At 34.4% G+C, this 15,604-nt stretch overlaps 1 pseudogene; it reads left to right on the top strand.

Moving 5' to 3' along the window:
• Positions 1-12,030: 12,030 nt before the first annotated feature.
• Positions 12,031-12,141, top strand: LOC133668853 (small nucleolar RNA R71; annotated as a pseudogene).
• The last annotated feature ends 3,463 nt before the right edge of the window (positions 12,142-15,604 follow it).

Genomic DNA, 15,604 nt, shown 5'->3' with positions numbered 1-15,604 from the left:
CAAACCCAGAACTGGCAGGGACAAGACTCTTGTGGCATATAAAAAACTTAGATACTTCCTAATCACACCTAGACTGCAGAGGTTATTCATGTTAGCAGGGACTATTGAGCACATGACATGGCACCAATCACATGATGCGGTTGATGGAGTGATGGTGCATCCTTTTGACGGCGAAGCATGGAAACACTTTAACAGTGTGCATCCTCACTTTTCAGTTGAATCAAAAAATGTGAGTCTTGGGTTGTGTACAAACGGATTCAACCCATTCGGGTCATTTGTTGCTCCTTATTCTTGTTGGCTGGTCATACTCACGGTTTATAACTTGCCATCGGGAATGTGTATGAGGCCGGAGTTCATGTTTTTATCTACTGTCATACCTGGTCCAAACAGCCCAGGCCGGAATATAGATGTTTATCTTCGACCGTAGATTGATGAATTGACGCAGTTGTGGTCCTCCAGAGCTTTGACTTATGATATATCGAGGAAACAAAATTTTATTATGAGGGCCGCTTTGATGTGGACCATCAATGATTTTCCAACTTATGGAATGGTTTCTGGTTGGAGCATGTATGGAAAACTAGCATGTACATACTACATGGAAAACAACAAGGCATTCATGCTAACAAACTGAGGTAAAGCTTTATTTTTTTACTGTCACCGTCATTTCTTGCCACCGAATCACAGGTATAGAAAGAACAAAAAGGATTTCTTTGTTGGCAGAGTTGGAAAGGATCTTGCACCCCTGCGTCTTTCTAGTGAAGAATTGCATGATGTTGTATCAGAGTACGGTGACATTGTGTTTGGTCTCCAATCAGGTAAGTAGAAGTTTTCGGGTTTTGGTTTGACCCATAATTGGGTAAAGCAAAGTATCTTTTCGGAGCTTTCTTATTGAAAGACCAATCTTCTCTACCATAACCTTGACATCATACACATTGAAATGAACATGTTTTAGAACATTTTTAACACCGTCATGGATGTGAAGGGGAAGAAAAAGGACAACATCAAGGCTAGATTGGATTTAGTGTTGTTCTGTAACCGTAAAAATATGGAGTTGGTTTGTGATGGGTCACGGGTCGCAAAACCAAGAGCAAGCTTCGTGTTAGAGAATAACGCACAACTATTAATCTACAAATGGCTTAAGAGTATGTGTTTTCCCAATGGACATGCCTTGAACATATCAAGGCTGGTTAATACGGAGGAATGCAAATTATATGGAATTAAGAGTCATGACTATCACATGTTTATGCAAACACTCATTCCATTAGCTTTTCGTGATTTGTTGCCAAAGGGGATATGGGATGCACTCACGGAGATTAGTCATTTCTTTAGAGATATATGCTCTAGCAAGTTGAATGTTGATCACATTGAAAGGCTTGAAATGAATATCGTCGAGATAATATGCAAACTTGAGATGATATTCCCTCCATCATTTTTTGACTCAATGGAGCATATACCCATACATTTACCGTATGAAGTAAAAGTTGGAGGACCGGTCCAGTATAGATGGATGTATCCATTTGAGAGGTTAGATATTATAGTTGCAATGTAATTCATAATTAAACATTTTTTCATTGTTTTTTTAAATTGATAATTTTTATTTAATTCTATATATGCAGGTACTTGTTCAATATTAAAAAAAAGGTTAAGAACAAGGCGTATGTTGAGGTGTCAATATGTGAGGCCTATATTGTTGAGGAGATCTTAATATTTATCTCATACTATTTTGAACCTCATTTGAGAACGAGGATCAACCGTGTTCCACGACATGATGATGGTGGTGAAGTGCCTTCAAGTGGAAACTTGTCAATCTTCTCCAATCCTGGATGACCCATACCTATAAATGTTGTAAGGGGAAGATATTTGTCTGAAATAGAGTTTAGACAAGCACACAATTATGTCATATTTAACTGTGATGAGCTAAGACCTTTTATTAAGTAAGTAGATGTACTACTTAAACTTTATCAAAAGTGTACTATTTCTATATTATGATATCATAAACTCATACAATTTGGAAAAACCTTGCAGGCAACATCGACGATATTTACTGTCAATAACTCACAGCTGACCGAATCCCAAATCTTTCAATTACAAAATGAACAATTTGCCACGTGGTTTAGAACATATGTAAGTCCTATCACAAACTCATTATCTCTTGCAAGGTAACTATACGTCAATATTACAAAATGTTTGTTTATTGATTATTGTTGTATTTGATATACAAGGTTTATCAAATGGGAGGTAGTGCTGTTATTTCACTATCTTTACTAAGCCTGGGCCCTGAAAGAAAAGTCAAGTGCTATAACAAGTATTTTGTCAATGGATATGTCTTTCATACTAAAGAATACGGACATGGAAGAAACACATACAACATCGGTGTTTGTATTAAAGGATCGACTTCTAGTGAGTTTGAAGTTGACTACTATGGGAAATTAGAAGAGGTCATCGAATTGCAATATCATAGCAACCATAATACAATGTTTTTATTCAAATGCTATTGGTATGACACAACTGACAGAGGAATCAGAGTAGATCCTCATCATGGTCTCGTTAAAATCAACTCAAAAGCTAGACTCTACAATATAAACGATGTCTTTGTTTTCGTAAAGCAATGCCAACAAGTTTATTACACATACACCCCTTCCTTTAGAAAGAACCGATCAAGAGTTTATTGGTTATCCGTTTTAAAAACCAAAATCAGGGGTCATGTCGAGGTTGTTCAGGATGGGAACGAAGACATAAGTGTGATAGATAAAGTCTTTCAAGCTAGTGAGTTGGTTGAACCATACCGAGTTGCTCCTTCAATTGACTTAGAAGAAAATTCAAATTTTCATGTTTTCGATGATAGTCTTGTTGATGTTGACGTAGAGGAGTTGAATGCTATTTTGAGCTCTAGTGGACTAGAGAATGTTGATGAAGAAGATGATAACCACATTGAAGAGTGCAATGAAGCTGATAACAATTTCGTTGAGGACGAAGAAGAAAATTCTGACTACATATGATCAGAACATGAAAGTGTAAAGCCTTTTTTTTATAATGTAATATTATGGATGATATTTTGGAACATGAAATATTTATTTTATAATTGTTTGCTATTGTTATTGTGATGTGTGTGTTGTAAGTTTGCAATTTAAGCGTTTGTGCAGGAGGATAAATAGGATATACAAACAAAACATGTAAAAGTATGACACAAATACCGACGGAATCTGTAACGTTAGTATTTTACCAAGAGTTGCAAAAAAATTACAAAATTTGCTATAATCACCGACGTGAATACCAACGGAAAGTATCCTGTTGGTATTTTACCGAGAGTTGAAAAAAATTACAGCCCAAATCACCGACGCGTTCCCTGACAGAATCACCGATGAAAATAGTGCAAATTCCAATGCGTGCGATTGTTAGACTGCTAGGTTGGTCGGCACATTTACCGACGACATCACCGACAGAAGCTGCAAATCCAATGCGCATGTGCGTTGACACCTATTTACCGATGGACGTGTCGACGGACTTCAAAAAATTTGGAGGGATTTTCAAAGTTTTTAGTGCGAAATTTAAAAAATACCAATGAATATTACCAACGGAATTTAATGCCACTGCCGAAGAAATTATTATTATAAGTTTTGTCGGTAAATTCGTTGGTATTTTTGCAGTATAAAACCGACCCCCCCTCCGCGGTTCATTTTTTCTCAGCTCCTCTCATTCATCTTCTCTTCTCCTCTGCTTCCTCAAACAGTTTTGTTATTGTTTTGAGTGTAGATTTCAACATATTAAAAGGTACGATTCTCCTTTCTTTATCTTTGTATTTTTTTAATTTTTTTAATTTTAATTATGATTATTTTTGTTGTGTTCTTTTTTTTGTGTATTGTTTGTAGATAAAATCTTGAAATCAACACACTATTACGGTAAACATTTTTCATTCCTAAAGTCTTTAGTTTTTTCTTTTTATTTGTTCAATTTATTTTATTGTTTGTTTTGCCATAATAATTGAAAATTTTGTTAAATTTGAATTGTTATTGTTGAATTTACCTTTAAAATGTTAATTGAAATATAGAATTAAATTTAATTATTTTATCTTAATTTTATTATATTATTACTTGTTATGTTTTTTATTATTTCGATTAATTTTAATTGTTATTTATGAATTTGTATAGATGTTAGTTGATAATATAGAGATGTTAAATTTCTATAGATGTTAGATTGTATATAAGATTTTGCAATTAAGTCAATTGGCTTGTGGATATTATCAATATTTATATGTATGAAAACTGTGGGTAGTCTCTAATATAGGTGGAGTGCTGACAAATTTTTTTAAAATAATTAAATTTAATTATTTAATTATTCATATAAATTTGTGTAGATGTGTAGAATGAAAATTTAATTATTTTATTGTTTGTATTGTAATAATTATTTTATTGTTGAATTTTAATTGTTATTGTTGAATTTACCATGGAAATGGTAATTGGAAATGAAGAATTAAATTTCATTATTTTCTATCAATTTTATTCTATTATTGCTTGTTATTTTTTTATTATTTCCATTAATTTTAATTGTCATTTATGTATTTCCAATGGAGTCAATTGGTTTGTGGTTATTGTAAAGATTTGCAGGTTTGAAACTATGGATAGTGTCACGACCAAAAGATTGATGTCTTATCCCAAGTGCAGGAGTGTCAAAGTAATAAATAACCCGGCAAGACCGGGGTCGAACCACAGAGAGGTTAATTGTATAAATTATAAATAACAATACAACAACAACAACAACAACAACAATAACAATAATAGTAATAATAGTAATAATAATAATAATAATAATAGTAGTAGTAGTAGTAATAAAAAGAAGAAGAGGAAGAAATTAATGTGAACTTTGAGATGGAAGATTAATGTAAGGATTAAACAATGATAAAAACAAATGTCAAGGTTAGAAGATTCACTAATGGTATTTCAAATAAATATAATATAAACTCTTTTTATTACTCAACTAGAAACCACACACAAAGGAGGTTCTAATCGGATGATTTATCATTAATGGCTCATTATAAAGAATTAACATGATCATATTAATTATCTTGTCTAAGTAACACCATACTTATAAATATCATCAGGCATTCATGTTGCTAGCTTATGTTAACAACAAATCAAGTTCCTATCATAACAACGATGTCGGCCGAAAACTATGAAGGATCAAGCATTCGATGTACCAAGTGTTATACAACATAAATCTAGATTAACCATTTAACAAGCAAGGTATTAAGAATTAGTAAGATAAAAAGATAAGACATGCTAATAACAATTTATCTTGGATATAAACATTAAAGTCCATGTTGAGTTTATATTATACCTTATTCTAACACCATTAGTAAAACCTTTTCACCTTGACATAATTAACTTAGCTAAACATAATGAAGAAGAAAAACATAAATAAACAAGATAAGAACATGATTATGATATAAGTTAACTAAGTATATGAAAGGAAATGAAAAAGCATAAACAAGAGATTAATATAACATGAAAGAAAACTTGAACATTACAAAGATATAAAGAGAGAAAGCAAGAAGATGATTTTGATCTGAAAAATAATATGACTAAATACATGGCAAATGCCTCCTTTTATAGGCTAAGATTCAGAACTATTGATTGGTAGGCAACCATTGATTTGGTGGCTGGTTTTTGACATTGTTGGCTGCTGGTTCTTGATATTGTTGGCTGATTTTTGATATTGTTGGCTGCTGGTTCTTGATATTGTTGGCAGATTTTTGATATTGTTGGCTGGCCAAAACGTCATTGCTAACATCAGAATTTGAGCCCTTTGTTTCATGAAATCTATGGGAAATTGTCTCAGCTTTCCAGCAAAAAAAACCAGAGCTCATTTGGACTTCTAGAACTCAAGATATGAGCTGAAAACCGAACAGTGTTTGAGTTGCAGGACAGGTTCCGACTTCTCCGTTGTTGCTAAGATTTGAACTTGAAAACGGCAGAATTGAGTCTTGGACCCTTCATGAAAGTTTTAGGTCTATGTCTTATCTTTCCATCCATATAAAGTGGACCTAAATCCGAGTTCTACAACTCCAGTTATGATCAAATAACCGAATGGTGTCCCAGTTTGGAATTGAACCAGCATCTCTTCTCCTAGCCTAGTCCTCCTTTTGTCTCTTCACTTTCAATAGTTAATCACATCAATCAATCCTTTGAATTATGAGATATACCTGCATTCAAAACAAGCATTTACCATAAATTAAAGATATATTATATTATTAGACTTGTTATTATAAAACATGCTTTAGTTAGGGAATTTAACGATACTTTAGTGCAATACGATGATATAAAGCCTTAATGAGAATGCACTTTTAAGTACTAATCACACCCCCCAACCAGCTTATTACTAGTCCCTAGTAATCAAAGCGTTAAAATACAAAAACAATTTGCAAGTTCCACAAAGCAAGGTATTCATCATTTAACTTCCATTAATCTATCCAAATAAACAAACTCTCGTTAAATTTATATATCTGCTGCATACTTCTTAAACAAGATATTAATAAACCTTCCTTTTGTGCTCAGTAAATCAAAACATAGCTATGGAGCTTTTCATGGAAGAAAACAAAATTTTGTTCCAATGTTTAAGGTTAACTTCCTTAGGTTGGGATTATTATCTCTTTTTTTTTTTTTTTTTTTCTTTTTTTTTGAAAGCAAGAATTTATAATACAATGTATCTTGAACCCATGTAACGAGCTTTTAGCTAATGACTCCCAGACCAGTTGGTCTTAGGGCATCAGGTGTTGAGACACCCCTACGAGCTTAGTAACTCGGGTTGCAGATACTAACACGTAGATAGTGCAATGTTTGATTCCCTTAAGCTTTTCTCCTTAACCCATGTAACAAGCACTGGGCCAATAGCTCCCAAGTCAGTTGACTTTAGGGTACTAGGTGTTAAAACACCCCTTCGGGCTTAATTGCTTAAGTCAAGGAGGCTACGAAACCAAACTTATCTACTTTTATTTATTTGTTTGTTTTTTTTTTGTTTGTTTTTTTTTTGTTTTTTTTTTTCATATTATATATTATCCCTTTCCCTTAGTTGTTACCTTTAACAAAAGAACATAAATAATGTAATAATCCAATATGCAACCCACAATCATATGTTAAAGTGTGTGTGTGAAAATGAAGGTTTAAGAATACTTGTTAAATGAGTATATGAGCAGAATTAAGTGATAACAATGCGAGAGTTTGTAAATCTGAATATTTCAAGAAGTAGTATAATAGACCTTGTTAAGAATGTTTACTAAGATGCGTCTCAAGAGTCACTAAAGTTCATCCTTTACTCTGCCATCCTAGTAACAACAGGTTTGCAAATGGTTGTAACAATAGAAAACATAGTTATTTAATTTTTTTTTTTTAATATCAACTACTACCCTCTCCCCCCAACCAAAACGAGACATTGTCCTCAATGTTTTAAGGTAGAAAGATAGAGTATAGAAGACATCACCTGAAACAGCGACTACTGACAAACCTGAAACACACTTAAACAAATATAATAAACAACAAAACACAAACATTATACCATTAATAAAACCAAAGACACAAGTTGTCACAAACTAAGGCTCAAATCCAATCTAAGCTTTTTACGGCGTTCCGTGATTGACCAATTAAGTCGACTCATAGAGGAATCAACTACAGGGATGAAAGATTGAAGTTCATCAATCAATTGTTCAACAGTAGCAGCAGAGATGAGGATTTGTCGCGCTGAAAATGTTAGAAATTGTTGTTCCACAGCATGATCAAGAAAAGACAGTAAAGTATTATAAAAACCATTAACATTTAGCAAACCTATAGGTTTCTGGTGAATGTTCAGCTGAGCCCAAGATGAAATATGAAATATCTCTTCTAAAGTTCCCAGACCACCTGGTAAAGCAATAAAGGCGTCAGCATGGTTAAACATTATAGATAGTCGTTCAGACATTGTGGAGACCTGTAGTTCCTCTCCGACTGTTTTTCCAATGATGTCCCCTTCGGCTAAAGCTTTGGGGATGACCCCCAAAACTTGACTGCCTCCTAAAAATGCAGCTATTGAAACACTCCCCATTAACCCAAGGCTGCCTCCCCCATATACTAAATGAATCTTTCTCTCAGCTAGTACCCGACCAAGATGATTTGCTGATTCTAAAAACTCTTTTTCTTTCCCAGGACTGGATCCACAAAAAACACAAATATTTTTTATTGGAGGAACAGAGGAACTGGCCATTTCTACACACTTCTATATCTATTAAATGAATGGGTAGAGTAGAAATGATGGGAAGGAAGAGAAGATTTTATAGATGAGAAATTGAAAATGCAATCATACCACCTATATGTAGGCTAGCTGGAGTCTTACTCTCTCTCTCTCTCTCTTTTTTTTTTTTTTTTTTTTTTTTTAAAAAAAAAAAACATGTGTATGTACAAACAGCTGTGATTGTGGCTCACATCTTCCCTTGGTTTTACGTCCAAGAACGGCTTAAACGCCCTCTATGGGTCGGGGATAGGCTTCCCATCCAGTTTTCTTAAAAACTGACAAACAGGGTCTTTTTTAGTCAGATTCCCAAGACTAAGTCGATCATGTTCTTTATGAAAATGAGGCCATAAATCAGGAAAGTAGTCATTGATTGGTGTGATGTCAGATCTCGAATCAGTTGTCAATCTTGACAAATGATCCGCGACAACATTTTCGGTGCCTTTCTTATCCTTGATTGTGATATCGAATTCTTGAAGTAACAAAATCCACCGCACCAATCTAGCCTTAGAATCCTTCTTAGAAAGAAGATATTTCAACGCTGCATGATCGCTAAAAACAATAACAGGTGAGCCAACAAGATAAGATCTGAATTTTTCACATGCAAATACTACTGCAAGTAATTCCTTTTCAGTGGTGGTGTAATTCATTTGAGCACTATTTAAAGTTTTACTTGCATAGTAAATCACATAGGGTTTCTTATCTTTTCTTTGTCCTAAAACAGCACCCACGGCATAATCACTAGCATCACACATTATTTCAAAAGGTAATGACCAATCAGGAGGTTGAATGACAGGAGCAGAAGTAAGCAAGTTTTTAAGTTTAACAAAGGCTTCTTCACAATGTTCAGTCCATTCAAAAACATTATCCTTTGTTAGAAGGTTACACAATGGCTTAGATATTACACTAAAATCTTTGATGAACCTTCTATAAAAACCAGCATGTCCTAAGAATGATCTAACGTTTTTAACAGATTTTGGTGTTGGCAAGTTAGCAATTAACTCGATTTTAGATTTGTCAACCTCAATTCCTATTGATGAAACAATATGACCAAGTACAATGCCGTTTGTTACCATAAAATGACATTTTTCCCAATTTAGCACAAGATTCTTCTCTTCACACCTGTTCAAAACCTTTTCCAAGTTAGTTAAACAATCATCAAATGAATCACCAAAAACAGAAAAATCATCCATAAAAATCTCAAGAAAACGTTCAACCATATCACTGAATATGCTAAGCATGCATCTTTGAAACGTGGCTGGTGCATTACATAATCCAAAAGGCATCCTTCGGTATTCAAATGTACCAAATGGACATGTGAAAGTAGTTTTCTCTTGATCTTCAAATGCAATTTCAATTTGGTTGTAACCCGAATAGCCATCTAGAAAACAATAAAATTCATGACCTGCAACTCTTTCTAGAATTTGATCCATGAAAGGTAAAGGAAAATGATCTTTTCTAGTCATTGAATTAAGTTTTCTATAGTCAATGCACATGCGCCAACCAGTAATAGTCCTAGTTGGAATTAACTCATTCTTCTCATTTGTTATCACAGTAACTCCAGACTTTTTAGGTACAACTTGGGTAGGACTTACCCATTTGCTGTCAGAAATAGGATAAATGATTCCATTATCTAGAAGCTTAATGACTTCATTCCTCACTACTTCTTTCATATTAGGATTAAGCCTTCGTTGCATTTCTCTAGAGGGTTTAGCATTTTCCTCCAAATAAATCTTGTGTGTGCAAATCAAAGGACTAATTCCTTTTATGTCAGCTATGGTCCATCCTAATGCATTTTTGTGCATTTTCAGAGTTTGTAATAACTTACCTTCTTGATGAACATTAAGTTTGGAAGAAATTATTACCGGAAAAGTTTCATTTTCTCCCAAAAATGAGTATTTGAGATTACATGGTAATGGCTTCAAATCGGGTTTTGGTGGTTGAACACTTGAAGGTATGGACTCAATTGATCGTGGTGGCAATTCCTCAATTTTTGGTCTCCAACTATTTGCCTTTGATTCTTCCTGAAAATAAACCATTTGCAAATCATCAGATTCATTAAACTCAGTTTCACTGGAAGTGTTTTCAAATTGATCACAAATTAATTTTTCAATAAAATCTACTTCCTGTAAATCATTATCATCTCCAGGTTGCTTGCAAATGTTAAAAACATTCATCTCCAATGTCATGTTTCCAAAAGATAACTTCATCACTCCATTCCTACAATTAATCAATGCATTAGAAGTTGCAAGAAATGGACGTCCTAAAATAACAGGAATTGAATTGCATGCTTCAACAGGTTGTGTATCCAAGACAATAAAATCCACAGGAAAGATGAATTTATCAACTTGTACTAACACATCTTCAACTATTCCTCTAGGCACTTTTACAGATCTATCAGCAAGTAAAAGAGTTACAGAAGTAGGTTTTAACTCACCTAGATTGAGACTTTGAAAAACCGAATATGGAAGTAAATTCACACTAGCTCCAAGATCAAGTAAAGCTCTATCAATTTTATGTTCTCCAATAAAGCAAGAAATTGTAGGACAACCAGGGTCTTTATATTTCAAAGCATTATCATTCTGAAGAATGGCACTTACTTGTTCGGCTAAAAAGGCTTTTTTTTTCACATTCAGTTTTCTCTTCACAGTGCACAGATCTTTCAAAAATTTAGCATAAGACGGTACCTGTTTAATAGCATCTAACAAAGGTATATTGATCCTTACCTGTTTGAAAGTTTCAAAGATTTCAGAATTGTGATTGACTTTCCTTTGTTTGGTCATGGCATGAGGAAATGGAAGTGCTGGTGGGGAATCAGTCTCCTCCTTGCAGTGTTCAGGTTCAACCCTTTCCTTACCCTCAGAGACTAACTCATCTTCTTTCTCACAAGGTTCAAGAACGGGTTTTTCAATAACCTTACCACTGCGGAGAGTAGTGACTGATTTGACTTGATCCATATGTTGGCTTCCAGAACCACTTGCACTTGAATTGTATTGCCCTTTGGGATTTTGCTGGGGTTGAGATGGAAACTTACCTTTCTCCTGAAATCTAAGAGCAGATGTGAACTTTGCAAGAGTATCTTTTAGATCTGCCATGGTTTGAGCATTTTGAGTGTTGATTGTCTCTTGCTTTTCAATGAATGCATGCAGTGTTTCCTCAAGATTTCTTCTAGGAGGGGGAATATAAGGAGGTGCATATCCATGAGAATTTTGAAAATTATGTTGTGCTTGAAATGGTGGCTGTGAAGTTTGTGCATTATTGTTACCACTCTTCCAACTGAAATTTGGGTGATTTCTCCAACCAGGGTTGTACGTTTGTGAGTATGGGTTATGACTTGGCCTTTGGAAACTATTTAAAGCATTGGCTTGTTCATGGAGACATTCCTTAAAAGAAGGCAAAGTTGGACAATCATTGGTTGAGTGTTCATTAGTTTCACAAATTTGACACACAATTTCTTGAACAGATTTTATTTGACCACTCTTTTTTAATTCTAGTGCCTCAACTTTTCTAGCTAAAGATGCAAATTTGGCTTGGAGGTCATGATCTTCCCTAAGGTTGTACATGCCTCCATTAGATGTATGAGGTTGAGTTTTACCTGGTGCCTCACACGTACCTGTGGTGTCCCAATTTTGAGCATTTTCAGCTAGCAAGTCTAAGTACTCCATTGCTTCATCAGGGTCTTTATCTTCAAAAGTTCCATTGCACATCAATTCCACCATTTGCCTATCTTTAGGTGTTAACCCTTCATAAAATTGTGAGACCAATCTCCATGTTTCAAAACCATGATGAGGACAGGTATTAAGCAAGTCTTTATATCTATCCCAACACTTGTAAAATGTTTCTCCTGGTTTTTGAGTGAAAGTGGTGATTTGTCTTTTGAAAGAGTTTGTTCTGTGAGACGGAAAAAACTTCTTTAAAAATTGTTGTTGCATTTCATCCCAAGCACGAATGGATCCTGGCCTAATATTTTGTAGCCATGTTTTAGCTTTATCTTTTAATGAAAAAGGAAAAAGCTTTAATCTGATGGTGTTCATGCTACAATTTAAGTCATTATAGGTGTTACAAACTTCTTCAAATTCTCTTAAATGCAAATATGGATTTTCTAATTCTAAGCCATGAAAAGTGGGTAAAAGTTGAATAATACCTGGCTTAAAATTAAAATGAGAAGCATCAGGAGGAAAAACTATACATGATGGTGCACTTGTTCTTGTTGGATTCATGTGATCTCTAAGTGTTCTCACATGATTATTCTCATTATTCTCATTATGAATTGACTGGTTATCTTCTTCGGCCATGTTTTCTAAAGAAATTGAGGATTTCCTAGAAAGTCTACCACTTAATGTACGTGTCCAAACTCTCATGCAAGTGCAAAAGAAAAGAAAAAGAAAAGGAACAAAATTAGAAAAACAAATAAAAGTAAAAAAAAACAAAAGAAATATAAAAGAAATATAAAATTTATACAATACTTACCTCCCCGGCAACGGCGCCAAAAACTTGTCACGACCAAAAGATTGATGTCTTATCCCAAGTGCAGGAGTGTCAAAGTAATAAATAACCCGGCAAGACCGGGGTCGAACCACAGAGAGGTTAATTGTATAAATTATAAATAACAATACAACAACAACAACAACAACAACAACAATAACAATAATAGTAATAATAGTAATAATAATAATAATAATAATACTCAGTACGTGGCGTTGTTATACCTGAGAATGATCTAAAAGATCGGGTCACAGGTTTCCAGCCTATATACTGATTTTATGAAAAGATCAAAGAGATATATTATATAATATAAACAGATTTCTGATGCGAATGAACAAGGCAAGACCAACAATGTCAGGATCCTTGATCAAACACAGAGCATACTTAACGTACATAACATATAACAAGAATGTAAATAATAATAATAATAGTAGTAGTAGTAGTAGTAATAAAAAGAAGAAGAGGAAGAAATTAATGTGAACTTTGAGATGGAAGATTAATGTAAGGATTAAACAATGATAAAAACAAATGTCAAGGTTAGAGGATTCACTAATGGTATTTCAAATAAATATAATATAAACTCTTTTTATTACTCAACTAGAAACCACACACAAAGGAGGTTCTAATCGGATGATTTATCATTAATGGCTCATTATAAAGTATTAACATGATCATATTAATTATCTTGTCTAAGTAACACCATACTTATAAATATCATCAGGCATTCATGTTGCTAGCTTATGTTAACAACAAATCAAGTTCCTATCATAACAACGATGTCGGCCGAAAACTATGAAGGATCAAGCATTCGATGTACCAAGTGTTATACAACATAAATCTAGATTAACCATTTAACAAGCAAGGTATTAAGAATTAGTAAGATAAAAAGATAAGACATGCTAATAACAATTTATCTTGGATATAAACATTAAAGTCCATGTTGAGTTTATATTATACCTTATTCTAATACCATTAGTAAAACCTTTTCACCTTGACATAATTAACTTAGCTAAACATAATGAAGAAGAAAAACATAAATAAACAAGATAAGAACATGATTATGATATAAGTTAACTAAGTATATGAAAGGAAATGAAAAAGCATAAACAAGAGATTAATATAACATGAAAGAAAACTTGAACATTACAAAGATATAAAGAGAGAAAGCAAGAAGATGATTTTGATCTGAAAAATAATATGACTAAATACATGGCAAATGCCTCCTTTTATAGGCTAAGATTCAGAACTATTGATTGGTAGGCAATCATTGATTTGGTGGCTGGTTTTTGACATTGTTGGCTGCTGGTTCTTGATATTGTTGGCTGATTTTTGATATTGTTGGCTGGCCAAAACGTCATTGCTAACATCAGAATTTGAGCCCTTTGTTTCATGAAATCTATGGGAAATTGTCTCAGCTTTCCAGCAAAAAAAACCAGAGCTCATTTGGACTTCTAGAACTCAAGATATGAGCTGAAAACCGAACAGTGTTTGAGTTGCAGGACAGGTTCCGACTTCTCCGTTGTTGCTAAGATTTGAACTTGAAAACGGCAGAATTGAGTCTTGGACCCTTCATGAAAGTTTTAGGTCTATGTCTTATCTTTCCATCCATATAAAGTGGACCTAAATCCGAGTTCTACAACTCCAGTTATGATCAAATAACCGAATGGTGTCCCAGTTTGGAATTGAACCAGCATCTCTTCTCCTAGCCTAGTCCTCCTTTTGTCTCTTCACTTTCAATAGTTAATCACATCAATCAATCCTTTGAATTATGAGATATACCTGCATTCAAAACAAGCATTTACCATAAATTAAAGATATATTATATTATTAGACTTGTTATTATAAAACATGCTTTAGTTAGGGAATTTAACGATACTTTAGTGCAATACGATGATATAAAGCCTTAATGAGAATGCACTTTTAAGTACTAATCAGTTACCCAATTTTTGACCCACTTTTTTGATAAAATTTTCGGAAAATCCAAAAATAGCGAAAAACAACGAAAATCCAAAAAAATATGTTTTTTATATATTTGCATCGTTTTTAGCATTTTTAACATCGTCTAAAAAAGAATTTAAGTTTTCAAAGGTTTTTGAACGCGTTCGACTTTTCACGCGTCATTTTTAAAATCATTGATTTTCCTCATTTAAGTCCGTTGATATTGCTCGTTTTCAAAAAATACAAAAAAATAAGAAAAATCAAAATTTACAAAAAAGAGAAAGTTGAGGGACCAATTTTGAGGCCCAAACATTATTTTTCCTATATATAGCAGCCTTCAACACACATAAAGGGGGGGCAATTTTGCAATTAAAGGGGGTCAACACAAAAAAGAAAAAACCCTAAAAAGCTTAGCTTCCTTCTCCCTCACTCGGCAGCAGCCGCCAGCCCCCGACCCCCCCTTTTTTTTATTTTTTTTCTCTCCTCCCCATCACCATTTTAGCAGCCAGAACCGAAAGCCACATAGAGGGCCATTCTCCTCCCTTTTGGCCAAAACTAGAGAATCCCTCATTCTCTTCAACCACAGACCCGCCCATCATCTTCCCCGTATACCCAGCCAGCAGCTCCCCTTCACCAGATCGTCCTCCTCCCAACTCAGCCCTCATTTTCCTTTGCCTGTGGACCACAACAGCTTCTTTTCCCTCTCAGTTGCAGGAGCAAGAGACGAACCGAGCGGAGACTCAGCTCTCTTCTCACTTCGCCTCAACAGCAGCGTCTCCTCATCCCATCAGCGTCGTCCACTTCATCAGCCACAGCAGCGCCGTCTTCAACTGGCCACCGATTCCCCGTCGCCCTCTGCACACCGCAGATCTGCCCTCCAGCGGCAGCCCCCACACGGCGGCGCCCACAGATCCAGCGCCATTTCCAA

Source organism: Populus nigra, chromosome 11, assembly GCF_951802175.1.
Source record: "Populus nigra chromosome 11, ddPopNigr1.1, whole genome shotgun sequence".
NCBI lineage: Eukaryota > Viridiplantae > Streptophyta > Magnoliopsida > Malpighiales > Salicaceae > Populus > Populus nigra.
The sequence above is the reverse complement of the archived record's forward strand: the minus strand, read 5'-3'. Positions and strand labels throughout refer to the sequence as shown.